We start from the raw sequence: 13,920 nt of genomic DNA on the forward strand, positions 1-13,920 counted from the left end.
CAGAAAATGTATAAACAAGTGTGTGTGCAGAGATGTGCAGGTACTCATGCACATATTTGGGGAGGTGGGTCCCTAGCTCTTGTTGGGTTTTCAGAGGGCGTGCATGACTTGAGAAGGTTACCAGGGCAAGGTCATCCAAGGAATGATTGATTTAGAGGCTTTCTTCCTCCTGGGCAACCTCTGGGATCTTGCTGCTTCTTCCTTTCCTGCTTGCAGGAGGGGTCTTTCTGCACAGCACCTCACTGATATGGGGATGGGGCCCCCTCAGCCTGAACTGTCTCATGACATGAAAGCAGGTGTGCATGAAACAGCCAGTTCATTAAAAAGTCATATGATCCCAGCAGCTCGGGCAGACTGAGGCAAAAGGATCACAAGTTCAAAGCCAGCCTCAGCAACTCAATGAGACTCTAAGCAACTTAGACCCTAAGCAACTGAGAGAGAATCTCTCTCTCTCTCTCTCTCTCTCTCTCTCTCTCTCTCTCTCATTCTCTTTTTTAGTACTAGGGATTGAACCCAGGAGCCCTTTACCACTGAGCCACATCCCAAGCCGTTTTTATTTTTTATTTTGAGACAGGGTTTGCTAAATTCCTTAGGGTTTAAATTGCTGAGGTTGGCTTTTAACTTGGAACCTCCTGCCTCAGCCTCCCAAACCATTGAGATTAGGGGCATGTGCCATGGGGCCCAACTGTGAGACCCTGTCTCAAAATAAAAAATAAAAAGGGCCGGGGATGTGACTCACTGGTAGAGCACCTCTGGGTACAATTCTCAGTACCAAAAAAAAAGGTCCAAATGACAGACTGATCCAGGGCAAGAGGCATGGGAGGGGCGCCCAATGCTCAGCACTCACCTGCCTGCGTTCACTGTGTTTAGCTCAGGATGACTAAACATTCATATAAAAATAAACCCTGTAACAACAGAGCCTGAGGTCCTTTTATTTATTAATTTTTTTGGTGCTGTGGATGGATCCCATGGCCTCACACATGCTAGAAAATTGTTCTGCCACTGAGCTATGCTCCAGCCCCCCAATTCCAAATATTTTAGTTCTTGAACATACATTAGATGAGTTATTGGATTAAATTCAGATCTAGATAAGTAAAATTTTTCCAGTTGAAAATAAACAGAAGCCAGGCATGGTGGCGCAGGCCTGTAATCCCAGTGACTCCAGAAGCCAAGGCAGGAGGATCATGAGTTGAAAGCCAGCCTTAGCAATTTAGCAAGGCCCTAAGCAACTCAGTGAGACCCTGTCTCTAAATAAAATACAAACCAGGGCTGGGGATGTGGCTCAGTGGTCGAGTCCCCCTGAGTTCAATCCCCAGTACCCCTCCCCCCAAAAAACAAAAATAAATAGAACAGCAAAAAATAGATATATTTGAGAAAAATAAAATCTGTTTTTTTCCCCCATTTATGGGAAGTTCAGCATCATGATAAACAAGTACTCCAGTTACTACCTTTCCTGTTCATGTTCATTTGTCAGCTGCACTTTCCAAAATCTTTATTTTTGGAGGATTTTGAGTAGTGGAAATTAATTGATTGAGTTCTCATCAAGGACAAAAATATGCAGCATAAAAACAAAAGGTAACCTTGATTGAATGATCATTTGAAGTAACTCATCACTTTTTCTTTTTTCTTTTTTTGTATCAGGATTGAACCCAAGGGCACTTAGCCAACTGAGCCACATCCCCATTACCCCCGCTTTTTAAAAAAAGTTTTAATTTTAAGACAGGGTCTCACTAAGTTCCTTAGGGCCTCACTAAGGTGCTAAGGCTGGATTTGAACTTGTGATTCTCCCACCTCAGCCTCCCAAGCCACTGGGATTAAAGCTGTGTGCCACCATGCCTGGCTGTCCTTATGCCTTCTATTTATATTCTGAAGCAATAAAAAGTGGCTCATTCTCGGGTTTTATCTGGTAAAATATTACAGTTTAATTATTTTGGTCTGAGTCCAAAATAGTGTCTTCATGATGTCACAGAAGTTATAGGTTTTTGACGGATGCCAAGACCATTAACACTGTACTTTATGATCATTACACACTCATCTATTATGCTCATCTGTACTTCACAGTTCATTATTTAACAGCGTTATCTAAAAAGTTAAAGTCTTTATGGGATCATTTGCCTGATTCTTAACTTGGCTAATTTACAAATAATTTCACAAACATCTTTATTTATTAATTTATTTTTGTACCAAGGACTGAATCCAGGGGTGCTCTACTGCTGAGCTATATCCATAGTGCTTTTTATTTTGAGACAGGGCCTAAGTTGCTGAGGCTGGCCTTGAGCTTGCAATCCTCCTGCCTCAGCCTCCTGAGAACTGGGATTACAGGTGTGGCTAGCACACTCAACTGCAATCTTGAGATTACCAATGCTTCCTTGCTTTCGCTGGATGCCCTTCAGCATTTCTTTAGAAGAAATTATTACCACCATGTCAAATCAATGTGGTGTACGTTCCTAACATGGCAAATGGATTTTTAAAGTCGTTTTTCCTTCATTATAATTCTCAGGAAAAAGTCTTTAAAAATCTGTTTTTAATTAAATTTAATAAAAAGCATACAAATTCTAAAGGGCTCTTATAAGTGCAGTGAATCATCTGAAAGATTAATATGCATGCCTGCTCACTGGCTGGCCTCCTGCCTCTCAGGGCACCAGGGCCATGTCTGCAAAGTCCTGATCCTCCCTGTGCTGCCTGTGTTTTCCCCACACTACCCCCAGAATCAACCACTGGCCTCCTCGGATGGATCAGTGATCTGCAGTGAACCACACAGGTGGAGCCAACCACTGCTATGCAGGTAACCCGGGAACGAGATTTAAGCACAACCTAGATCAGACCACAGACGCATACTGGAAGAACCCACAGACTTTGGAATTCTCTGCTGACATCGAGACGGCGGCCACCTCCATCCTTCTGGAAGAGGCCAGTGAGACTCAGATGATGACATTTAAGACAGAGAGCTTTGTGAGTAAAGACTTTGACCAGACCAGCACCCTGACAGGAAGCAATCAGTCCACCTCAGTATTCTTTTAAAATGAAGCAAAGTCTCCATTAGTTGTGACTGTCACTCTGCTATTCACCACTTGAACTTCTGCAACAGCAGACCGCCACATTATTGGATATCACAGAACTGTAAAATACGTGGCATGGCACCAGCTGAGGGGAAGCCTCCAGGCACTGGCCCTGGGTGGTCACAACTCTCGTGCTGTGAACTGTACGCAGGTGGGAGAGGGACATTTCCTGACTCTGTCCTACCTAATATAGGCTTCACAAATTTTCACAGGAATTGAAAAAAGCAGTTAATACATTTAAAGTCATAGGACTCTCTCCTGTGCCTGGGAAATGCACTAGAGACATGCTGGCCAGATCATTGAGATTCTAGTCTTGTCAATCTGTCGCTCATAGAAGGGACAAAGCAACTGATTGTGGGTGTGTGTAGCATTGGGAATTGAACCTGGGGGTGCTCTTCCACTGAGCTGTACCCCCAGCCCTTTTTATTTCTACTTTTGAAATAGGGTCTCACCAAATGGCTGAGGTTAACCTGGAACTTGCAATCCTGCCTTAGCCTCCCACGTCACTGGGATTGCAGGTGTGCACTGCGGCATCCAGTTACAACAGAATTCTCAATCACTTTCTAATCTATCCCAATGAGGACTTCAAATACAGCAGGAACTCCAGGCCATCTCTGTCGTCTTCTCTGTTTTTTCATAGAAGGGGACAATTAAGAGTGAAACAAATTATACTTCCAGCTGAGACTCAGAAAGGCTAAGTGGCCTGGTCGAGGTCGCATAGCCAGAAGGTAGCAGGAGTCTCAGCTCTGAGACCGTGGTTGCTGGTATTTATCATCCATTCTTCCTTTTTCTGGTCAGAGCATCCCATTCTTCCTTTGGGAAACACTTCTTTTCCAATCTTAGTCCATGTAGTTGGGTGATACTCACCTGCCCCCAGAATCCAAGGGTGAACTGGTGGCCCAGGTCTGTCCAATCTATGGTTTCACCTACCCCCTTTGGTTGTAGTGATTGGTTCAAGGGTGAGATGTACTCCAGTTTGAGTCAATGAGAGTCCATTTTAGGCTTTTTGCTGAAACAGTTGGAAGCTTAGGCAGTTGAGCTGAACAGATAGAGGCATGGTGGGACCAAGCCTGGAGAGACAGAGGGATATTGAGTCCTGAGGTGACCATTTCAGCCTCAGGAACCAGTCGTCTTGAAACTCCATGCCAATAAATGTCCTTTTCGGTTTAAGCTTTTTTGTTTGTTTGTTTTTCTTTTTTAATTTTGAGACAGGGTCTCCTAAGTTGTCCAGGCTGGCTCAAATTTGCAAACCTCCTGCCTCAGTCTCCTGGGTAAATGTTACTACAGGTGAGCGCCACTGCGCGGAGCTAGGCTGCTTTGAATTGGTCATTCCTGCTTGCAAGTGAAGCTCCTGAACCATGTAAACCCCCAGTCCACACCCTCCCCGACACTGCTGCCTTGGCCCAGTGGTTCTGCTCCAGCAGTAATTTAGCCTTAGCCCATCTCTGCTCTGGAAAGCAGTGTTCACCTGTAAAACCGGGCCCCTAGCTGGCATGAATTCGCATCCTGTAATCCCAGAGAGGCAGGAGGATTATAAATTCAAGGCCAGCCTCTGCAAGTTAGCGAGGCCCTAAGCAAATTAGCAAGAACTTGTCTCAAAATAAAAAATAAAAAGAGCTGGGGATGTGGCTCAGTGACAGAGCACCCTGGTATCTGCAGTACCCCACGTGCACACATGTACACACACAGAAGGGAAACCCTGCCGTGGCCTGGGGAGGAAGCTCTGTGATGCAGGCCTAGCCTGGCATGTTCATGGTGGTTTGATCCTCACCACCTCAGGCGGGTTGGGAATCCAGCCCTTGACAAGGTCCTGCTACAGGACAGGTGCTCAGTCCCCTGGGGATGAACACTTGGGTGCTCGTGGCTGCTGTTTTCTCCTTTGGATTGAGATAGCCCCAGGGAGTGGAGCCGCTGCCGGCTGGCATTCTCCTTTGTCAGCTCCTGCCCCACTTCTTTTCACCCTGTGGCCTCTTCAGACAATTCAGTGGACGCTTCTGTCCACCGTCCAAAGGTGCCTGGGACTTGGAGAGGCACCCATGTATAACACTTCATAAGCTCTGTGTCTGGCACGCCTTATTTTTGTTATCGCATGGTGTTTTCCTGTGCAAGGAGAAGCCTGCATAGAAAGGGCAAGGGCCTGCTCTTTTGGGGACTCTAACACTTGAGGTCCACAGTTATCTTCTGCTCTGAGTCTGTACTTCAGCTAACTTGGGGTGACATGAGCATGGCCAATAGTTTTGCATTGGTCAGTGCCTGAAGCCGACAGAGTGGCCTGCTTTTAGGAGGAGGGAGCGGCTGTCCACATTGAGCGTTCCCAAATATATGGCTTCCCCTGAGGTCAGAAAAGTGCTGGCCATGCCTTTGTTTGGGGCCGTTATCTTTTTCTGCTCAGCATTCCTATTTCCTCATTGCTGATGTGTTTAGGACTTAATAGAGCTGTCAGCCAGAGATTTATAATAGTCCTTTAACACCACAGATTCTTTCTGCCAAATACTTCAGCCCCAAAGCTGGCTACTGGCTGGTGGCTTTGATGTTAGTGTACAAAGCCTAAACTTCCATAAAGGCAGGGGGAGGATATGACCAGGTGACCCAGAGGAGAGACCCAAATCTGACCCCTCCCCCACCCTACCTTGGGCTGTCCTTCTCCAGGCCAGGCATCCAGGGGCCCTGCCTTCTGTAGAGTCCCTGTTTCTCCTTGAATGACCCTGAGGGCCCCTGGAAACGGGTGCTGTCACTCAGGGTGACCGGCGTGGTGCAGGCCGCCTGTGGGAAATTCTCCGCAGAGTTGCAGTCTGGACAGATGCCCTCCAATGCGCGACTTTGCATAGAACCTTCCAGTTCTGGGCACTTACTTCCTGGTCCCCGGCCTGCTCATCTCCAGAGTGCTCCTTGGGCCGGTCCCAGGAAGTGCCCTTCCCAGTCCCTGGTTTGATTGCTTTCCTGGTAGGTGGCTGGCAACGCCAAACACAGCTGTGCTAGAGGGAGCCAGGCTCAGCACCTGCGCGACCTCTTGCTGGTGGGGCTGGGCCCGGGCACTGGACCGCACGACTGAAGTCCCAGTTGGTGGCAGCAGCGCCAGAGGGCAGGGTAGCCCTGTCTCCCTGTTTGCCCGGTTGTTTCCTTTCTTTCCTTTGGTCCCTGGAAAGGCTGAGCCAAAGTCTTCAGCACGCAAGAAATCTTAGGTGTGAGATTCTTCCCCAAAGGCTCGGAATCAAAGTGGGTCATGGAAGCTGTCTCCTTGACCGCGATCCATGGGCTGTGCCTCGCCACAGCATCTGCCGTGACCCCGGAGAGGGTAGATGTGGACAAGGACTTGCTGTCCAGGAATTTTCCTTTATCCAGTGACAGCTCCATTCATCTCCTGAGCTCTGCCCCGAGCTCCGGGCTGGCTCCAAGCCGCTACCCGCCACCGGGTACGGTCGGCTCAGAGGAAGAGCAACCCTCTGCCAGACGCTGGCGCTGCAGAGCAGGGCTGGGAAGGCAGCCAGTGGAGGCCTCCCTGGCCCCAGGCAGAGCCGGCGGGCAGTGGCCGCGGAGGCCCGGGGCTGAGGGCGGCTCCACCGCGCCCCCTGGCGGCCGAAGGACGCCCCGCGCCCGCAGACCCGACCGCCCTGTCCAAGGCGCGGGCGGAGCTGGGCTCGGTACCTCGGGGCCCACTCTGTCTCGGTCCAGTCGGACCCGATTTTTGCCCTGAGAGGTGGATGGAGAACAGCCACTCCCGTGCCAAGGCGCTGAGGAGGCGACAGCAAAAGGCTGGTTTTTCCTTTCTAAGTATTTTTAGTTGTGGATGGACACAATACCTTATTTATATGTGGTGCTGAGGGTCGAACCCGGGGCTTCACACATGCTGGGCAAGCGCTTTATTGGGTTCCTTTTTTTTGGGGGGGGGGTGCTGGGGATCGAACCCGGGGTCTTGTGCTTACAAGGCAAGCACTCTACCGACTGAGCTATCTCCCCAGCCCCTCTATTGGGTTCCTAATGATGGTAAGTACAGCTGAGGGCAGGGTGGGTGCTGGGAAGCACATTCTCTAAAAAATGCCACCTTTTCAGTAGTTTTATATATATATATTTATTTTAGTTGTAGGTGGACACAACATCTTTATTTTATTTTTATGTGGTGCTGAGGATTGAACCCAGGGCTGCAAGCATGCTAGACGAGAACATTACCACTAAGTCACAACCCCAGCCCTTCAAGTAGTTTTTAAATCGATCCATTGTTAAGACTGACACAAAAGGGGCTGGGGAGATAGCTCAGTCGGTAGAGTGCTTGCCTTGCATGCATAAGGCCCTGGGTTCGATCTCCAGCACAAAAAAAAAAAAAAAAAAAAAAAAAAAAAAATTACACAAAAAAAGACATCTTTTCAACAAATGGTGCTGGGACAGCTGTGTATCCATGAGTAACACCTTATACAAAAATTAACTGGAGGGCCTGGGATTGTGGCAGGTGGCAGAGTGCTTGCCCCCACGTGTGAGGCCCTGGGTTCATTACTCAGCTGCTCATGAATAAGATAAAAGACCCACTGACAACCAAAAAATAATTTTAAAAAATTTACTGGAGTCAATTGCTGTGGAGCATGCCTACCCATAATCTCAGCAACCTGGGAGGCTGAGGCAAGAGAATCAAGAGTTCCAGGCCGGCCTTTGCAATTTAGTGAATCCCTGAGGCACTTAGCAAGACCCCGTCTCAAAAATAAAAAGTGAAAACTACAGGGGAGGTGGCTCAGTGGTTAAGCACCTCTGGGTTAAGCCCCCAGCCCCCAAAACAAAACAACAACCACAGCAACAACATAGTTATATGTGATCAAGCAATTCCACTTCTGGTAAGTTGCCTAAGAGAACAGATTTATATATTAAAAATATTTTCAATTGTAGATGGACACAATACCTTTATTTTATTTATTTATTTTTATGTGGAGCTTAGAATTAAACCTAGCACCTCACACATGCTAGGCAAGCCCTCTACCACTGAGCCACAACTCCAGCCCAAGAACGGATTTATTTCTGCAGTGTGGGAGATTGAACTCAGGATCTTAAGCATGCTAGGCAAGTGCTCTACCACTGAGCTATACACCCAGCTCTACCCAACAGAATTGAAAACATGTTCACACAAAAAGTTGTACATGAATATACATTGTAGTAGTAGTCAAAATATGCCCCGAGTGAAAACAGCTGGAATCAATTTACAGATAAACAATGTGCTATATCCATAAAATAAAATATTGTTCTGCCACAAAAAGTAATAGAAGATTGATACGTTCTGTGACATAGATGGATTCTCAAAATGTTATTCCAAGTGAAAGAAGTCAGTCGCAAAGCACCACACATTATATGACTCCATTCATGAACTATCTGGAAGGAGCTTAGTACTTGCCAGGAGCTGGGGAGCTGGGTGGGGAGTGACTTATTAGCACCTGCTGCCTTTCCCAGGTGATGAAATGTTCTATAGCTAGATTTCGGTAATGGATGCACAAATTTATGAATATAAGCTGAATTGCACATTTGGGAGGTGGGGTACCAGGGATGCTCCACCACTAGGTCACAGTCACATCCCCAGCTCTTTTTTAAGGTTTTGATACAGGGTCTCGACGTTGCTGAGGCTGAACTGGAACCTGAGACCCTCCCGCCTCAGCCTCCGTGTGGCACACCGCCCGTCTCCTCACAGCCTTCCACGTGAGCGTGTGGCGGTGCTGTTGTCACTGACTGGCAGGGAGGTGGTGGGCTGAAACCACCTGTGGTTACTTCCAGCCTCTGCCTTGGTTTGCACACAGCTTCTCCTGGTCTGAGAGAACTGGGGCTCCTCCTGGCTCGTCGCTGCCCTCGCTGCCCCGCAAGCAGCCAGCCTCAGGCTGACCGGCAGAGCAGCCCAGGACTGAGTCCCCTGACTGCCTTGGGGCTCACAGGTCCAGAGCACTTACCTTCCTCATGACCTGGTGAGCCCATCTGCCGAAAGTGTCTTCAGGCCCCGCTGACCTTGTTCTCAGTTTTCCTCCCTCTTCAGTTCATTGCTGAGAGCATGCCCTTGGACTTCAACCTCTAACATTCTAAAAAAGATCTCTGCAATTCTTTTTAAAATGATCCCCTTCTCTTCATCAAGACTGTAGCCCTCAAAGGTCCTTCTGCAGAAATTGCTGTGAGTCTTCCATGAAGCCACAGGTGCAGGCTGTGGGGCACCTGCCCAAGGTAGCAGAGGATCCACTGCAGTGAGTTTGGGAGGCTGAGGCAGGAGGATTGCAAGTTCAAAGCCAGCCTCAGCAATTTAGTGAGGCCCTAGGCAACTCAGTGAGACCCTGTCTCTCTTTTTTTTTTTTTTGGCGGTGCTGGGGATTGAACCCAGGGCCTTGTGCTGGCGAGGCACGCATTTTACCAACTGAGCTATATCCCCAGCCCATAGAGACCCTGTCTCTAAATAAAATATTACAAAAGATCGGGGGATGTGACTCAGTGGTTCCCTGGACACCTGGATTCAATTCCTGGTACCAAAAAAAAAAAAAAAGAAAAGAAAAGAAAAGAAAAGAAACAGTAGGCATGTGACACTTCAGGTGATGTTAATTGTTTGGGAAAAAAAAAAAAAAAAAAAAAAAGCAGGGTAGGGGGACAGTGTTGGCTGGGAGAGGACCCGGCTGGAATGTATGAGGGTGTGCATTTTGGGGAGATGGTGCTTCTCAAAGCAGCAGCAAAGCCCCAGCATCCTAACAGTCTGGGGACACATGACCTGGCAGGTACACCTGCCCAGTGTGGTGGCCAGAGCCACGGCCACACCCAGCCCGGGGTTCCTTCCTCCCTTTCCTCCCTTCCTTCCTCCCTTCCCTTCCTCCCTCCTTCCCTCCTTCCTTCCTTCCCCCCCCCCCCCCCCCCTTTTTTTTAACCAAGGGTTAAAGATTGAACCCAGGGGCACTTTTACACTGAGTCACATTCCCTCCCCTTTTTTTATATTTTATTTTGAGACAGGTTCTCACTAAGTTGATGAAACTGGTCTCAACTTCATGATCCTCCTGTCTCAGCCTCCCAGGTCACTGGGATTACAGGCATACTCCATGATACCCAGTCCAGGGTTTCCTTCTCTTAAGGTCAAGATACTATTTCATACCTGCTAGGATGACCCAATTGTAATAAATAGAAAACAACATATAATGAGAATGTCAAAAAATTTGGAATTCTTGTGCACTGCTGGTGGGAATATCAAATGGTGCAGTTGTTGTAGAAAGCAGCTGGGGTTGGGGTGTAGCTCAGTAGCAGAGTGGGTGCTTAGCATGTGCAAAACCCTGGGGTCAATCCCCAAAACAACAAGACAGATAGTTTTAGGATTATCATATGACCCAGTAGCTCTACTAAAGATCTATCCCCTAAGAACTGAAAGTGGGACTCAGAGGCCCCTTGCACAGCCACGTTCTGACCGCACTATTCACAAGTCAAAAGGTGGAAACAACTCAAGTGACCCCAAATGGATGAATGGATTAACAGATGTGGTATGTTTATCCACATCTGTCTACTCCATGGAATATCATTCAGTCTTATAAGGAATGAAGGTCTGACATGTGAATGATCCCTGGAAACCTCACGCCAGGGGCTATGAGGCCAACAAAGAAGACCAACGTTGTAGGACTCCCCTGGTGTGAAGTATCTGGGGGAGATAAAATCATGGAGAGGAAACAGAAACACGCCAAGCAGCTGTTGGGAGAGGAGAACGGGAGCCCTGCCCAGCAGGTACCCTGTTTTGGTTTGGGATAATGAAGTTTTGGAACTAGATAAAGGTAATGGTTATACAACACTTTGAATATAATCAACCCCACTGAATTGTACACCTAAAATGGTTAAAAGGGTATGTGTTTGTTGTCTATGTTTTACCACTATTAAGAGAAAACAGCAGAACCATGTCCTGCACAGTGAGGTCCCGCAGGGACCTGGAGAATGGCTGAGACTCTGGTGCAGCTGCTGTCCCTTGGGTCCAAGCTATCTCTTCTTGAGAGCGTGCAGTTGAGGCAGCTGTCTGGTGGCCAAATGAAGGAGCCCAAAGGTGACGCTCATCAGTGTGGGTCTCAGAAGAGGTAGCTGGGCACGGGTGGCGTTGGAGGGTTTTTAATTGCTTCTGAATTAATACGCTTCCTTCTCATCCCTGGGGTGCTTGGGTTTAATTACTGTCTGAGGTCACATATGCAAATGAATCTGCCATCACTCCTGGTCCCAGTGGACAGCAGCCCTGATTACTAAGTCCTCCCACTTTGCGGCAAGACTGGCAGGAAGCAGTTGAGATGCCACCGGCCAGGCGGGCTGAGCTGACAGCAGAATAGGATGAAGGTGGCGGCCACCCCATGTCTGGGTCTGGAGGAACTGAAGAGTTCAAGGTCATGTCAGGGGAGTCCTTGCTACCTTAAGGCCTGGGGTTGTCAAGGGGAAGCCCTGGAGAGTTTGATCTCCAGAACCCTCGGGGACAGAGGACTTTAACAGAAAGGGAAGACCAGGCAGGCAGGTGAAGGGGGTGGGTCCGGGCGGCTGGAAGACTGGCCGGCTGCTGCCTTCCCAGAGGGCAGGACAGCGAGCTCATTGTCCAGGCTGCAGATCCCAGAAATTGACATTTTCACATGAAATTGTTGCTTTAGGTTTTGAGAACTAATGAGAATTAAAACAATAATACAGAACAAAACACCAGAAGCTTCCTGGGTCAGGGGTGGGGTGGGGACTTACCGGGAAGGGGTTCTAGGAGCTCCTGGGGGTGTTGGAAACGTTCTGTCACAACTGTAGCGATGGGGACCTGTCTCCCCTTTGTTGAAACCTGTCAGCTGTACACTTGAGGGACTCCTGGGACTGGATGCAACTGCACTTGCCATTGCGAGTGGCTGTCCAGCCTGGGCCTGCTGGAGTGACTCCCACAGAGGGGGCGAGGACCATTTCACCACCCACGGGCAGTGACTGGAGGATGTGCAGTCAGCATCCCCTGCACATCCACGGAGCATGTCCCGTGGGCACTGAAGAGATCCAGAAATTGTCCATGAAGGAGACAGGGACTTCAGATGAGCACAGTGATACCAGGTTCACAAAACCATCTGGGCCGAAGGAATAAGGAAAGTCGCGCGTAGCATCCTTGTGCAGTTGTCAAAAAACACGTCTGGATGAAGATCACCAAGTCAAGCTCTAGGCGTCGGCAACTTATGTACCTGCCTGTTGCCACTTTCAAAAATCTAGAGACTGGGCAAGGAGCTCAGTGAGTGCTTGTGTAGCCTGGGTGGAAACCTGGCCTCCATCCTAGCCTTGAAAACAGAAAGCCTGCAATTGGTGTGGGTGAAAATGACCTGCTGGTTGTCAAGGTTATAAAGCCACCACACAGGGGGTGGGCATGGAAAGCTCACGGGAACCCAGCAGGAAGGGCTGGGACCCACTGGGGCAATTCACAGTTGAACGAGACCCCAGGAACTTGACATAGCCTGAGCGCTTCCCTTCCCCATCCCTGTGTCCTGTACCTGTTACTGGGGACATCTACACCTCATTGTTAGGCCTAGTGGTTTTGTTCTGAATGGGACCCCAAGTGATGAAGGCCTTTATGGCACTGAGTATATGTGAGAATCCGTGGGTGGTGCTAGCAGGACCTTCTGTGGATGGGAAACTGAAGTGCCATTGCTAAGTAGGAGAGCCGGAGCCAGGGCCACGCAAGCCTGGCTGAGCCCTCCGCGCTCTGCCACCGCGCTGTTCTGCTGCAGTGTGACCACTGCCGGGTGCAGCAGAGCTGAACTGGCCGCATCTGCAGCCAGGCGGGCTCCTGGAGTGCCCCTGCCTGCCGTGCTGCAGCCCGTCGCTCAGCCGCCATCTTCTTGCCTTGACCAGGGCTTGGGGGCTCTCAGAGAAGCCTGCTGCTCCCGTGGTCTCCCTGCAAGCAAGGCATTCTGGTGTGGCCAGGTCACCAACCTTGCAACCCGTTCACTTTACACCAGGGTCGTCAAGCTCCGCTGCACGCTGGAGCCGCTGGGGGGCTTGTTAACAAACACTGATGCTTGATTCTGCCTGGAGATTCTGATTTAATTGGTCTGGGGTGAGGCCTGAGCAACAGGAGCTTTCCCGGGGGGTCCTAATGTGGCCAAGTCTGAGAACCACTGTTTTGAAGTTTTAATTTATTTTTGTTCTAATGTCAGAAGACCAGAATTCAGAGGATGGAAAACAACCACAGATGAGAAATATATGCACCGTGGAAAAGTATTTGTAATACAAAATTAAAAAATAAGAAAACAAAGCAAGCAGAGAATACTAAGAAGTGCCAAGGAAACTGTTTATTTTAAAAACACTTTTGAGTTCCTGTGTGCACATGTGGTCTGGAGACACACGTAAACCCAGGCCAGCTCTCAGGAAACCTGGCATTAATATTGCCTGTATTCCTTCAGACGGGCCCCTGGGTAAAGGTCCACTGGCCTGCAGTCCTGACCAGCTACGTCTGCCTATGTCAGGGATGTGCTTCGCTGGTGCTGGGTCAGGAAGTTGTCAGCCAGCTTTCCTAATTTGGGGTATTGGTGTGCCCAGGGTGGTGTAGTATGCCACCCAGTCCAGCCTGTAATGGAAATGCCCCCACCCTGTCTTAGCTGCCTTCTTTTGGGGTTGAGTGGGTCTGAAAGGTGTCTATCTCTACGTGCCCCCTGACTTCAAGAGCAATCAATGACTTTATCTGGTAGTAAGGAAATGTTGACATTATGTATATATTTTTTTAGTTGCCAACAGACCTTATTTATATGCAGTGGTGAGGATCGAACCCAGGGCCTCACACATGCCAGGCAAGCTGCCCTACAGCTGAGCCACAACCCCAACATTTTTTTTTGTAGTTGTAGACAGACGGCATGTCTTTATTTTTATGAGGTGCCGAGGATCGAACCCAGTGCCTCAC

Source organism: Sciurus vulgaris (assembly GCF_902686455.1).
Source record: "Sciurus vulgaris genome assembly, chromosome: 1".
Lineage (NCBI taxonomy): Eukaryota > Metazoa > Chordata > Mammalia > Rodentia > Sciuridae > Sciurus > Sciurus vulgaris.